At 44.0% G+C, this 1,929-nt stretch overlaps 1 protein-coding gene across 2 annotated transcripts in view; it reads left to right on the top strand.

The window, feature by feature from the left end:
- HLCS (holocarboxylase synthetase) overlaps nucleotides 1-1,929 on the top strand; it is a 152,110-nt gene that overhangs the window by 10,863 nt on the left and 139,318 nt on the right. The window lies entirely within an intron of this gene.

The raw sequence follows: 1,929 nt of genomic DNA, 5'->3' as shown, positions 1-1,929 counted from the left end.
CCCAGGACCCTTCAGTTCCCAGGCTGACGCTCTGTCCACTGAGCCAAACCAGCTAGGGCGGAATCTTTTTATTGAGTTAGGGAACTGTTTCCTTTTTTGTTGTTTTAATTTTTTAAAGTATATTTTTATTGATTTCAGGGAGGAAGGAAGAGGGAGAGAGAAACGTCAATGATGAGAGAGAATCATTGATTGGTTGCCTCCTGCACGCCCCCTGCTGGGGATGGAGCCCACAACCTGGGCATGTGCCCTGACTGGGAATTGAACTGTGATCTCCTGGTTCATAGGTCGACGCTCAACCACTGAGCACCCCAGTCGGGCCGTTGTTTTAATTTTGTATGCTGTCTCTTTCCAGCCCTCCTGAGTCTTTTTGGTTTTCTGACCAAACATTTTTCAAGGGTATAGGTTTGTTTCTTTACCATTTTCCCCGCTCATTTGTCCCTAAGATGCATATAAACAAGGAATCTGGACATTGGGACAGATGAACATGGGCAACCAATCCGTTTTTCTCTAGGTTGCAGACCACATGGACGTGTTTTTGGAGGCTTAATACATGTTCGTCTTCTCTTTCTCTCTGCAAATACGGTAACTATGGTAACTGCACTCTCAGAAAATCCGCTCTACAACACGACTTCCTAGGGCCGTATTTCAGTTTTGAAGAGCGAACCTTACCGCCCGGTGCACAGACTCGGACTAGAAAATTGATTTGGCACCGTGGTGACCGCTCCTCCGAGCTGCACAGCAGGTCTGCTCGCGGCTGCGTCTAAATTGGCCCCACTGCTGCCATAAAATCCGATACCGCGTGCGTCGCTTCAGGAAAAAAGGCGATACGATGCAGCTTCAAAAATCAGATTCAGGGGATTAGCGTGTCATCTCTGATCCCAGACGACTTCCAGTCTCTGGGGCAGGGTCACTGCTCTCTCCTCAGGCCTGTGTCGCGACGATACCTCGCCGCCGAGATCAGCCAATAAATAGCATCACAGGCTGGTTAGTTTCCTCTTGCCCTGTTGGATTTCATAGCCTTCATCTTTGCCATAAACCGAGTAATGATGTAACCCAGTAAGAGGCGGCTCAGGACTGCAGCCACAGCTGCACAGTAGGTGGTGGCCCGGCGGCAAGGGGTGCCCGCGACGCTGTTGCCGTCCGTCACCACGGGAAGAGGGGGTGTGCGGCCCTGGCCGTGCCGGGCAGGTTGGCAGGGACATTTAAGGCTGTGGATTATGCTGACATTAGGTTATCAGAGGGTCGAGGAGTTTGGCATGAAATGCAGATAAAATCTCTACAATGGATTAAAAAAATATCTCTACATATATCTACGTATATATATATAAACAGGGTGGACAAAAGTAGGTTTACAGTTGTGAGTACACAAAACACAGAGTTTATTCTTGCATTATTATTTGTTAATTATTGTATTACATTCCATACAGACAACCTATTTTTGCCTCACCCTGTATATTGTATATATGTATATTTTACTGAATACTAATTTTATTTAATGCAGATAAAATCTCTACAATGGATTAAAAAAATATCTCTACATATATCTACGTATATATATATAAACAGGGTGGACAAAAGTAGGTTTACAGTTGTGAGTGCACAAAACACAGAGTTTATTCTTGTATTATTACTTGTTAATTATTGTATTATATTCCATACAAACAACCTACTTTTGCCTCACTCTGTATATTGTATATATGTATATTTTATTGAATACTAATTTTATTTGTGTAAAAATTTTCAATTATAGTTGACATATATTAGTTTTAGACATACAACATAGTGGTGAGACATTTCGGTAACTTGTGAAGAGATCGCCCGATTAGGCTAGTACTCACCTGACACCACACGGAAATAGAGCTTTTTCTTGGTTCACTTGCCAGGTGGCAGAAGTGGTCCCCCTTCACGCAGAGTCCCACTCACGGCGTG

This window comes from Myotis davidii, unplaced genomic scaffold (assembly GCF_000327345.1).
Source record: "Myotis davidii unplaced genomic scaffold, ASM32734v1 scaffold227, whole genome shotgun sequence".
NCBI lineage: Eukaryota > Metazoa > Chordata > Mammalia > Chiroptera > Vespertilionidae > Myotis > Myotis davidii.
Note: the sequence above shows the minus strand (reverse complement) of the source record. Positions and strands in the feature narration are given on the sequence as shown.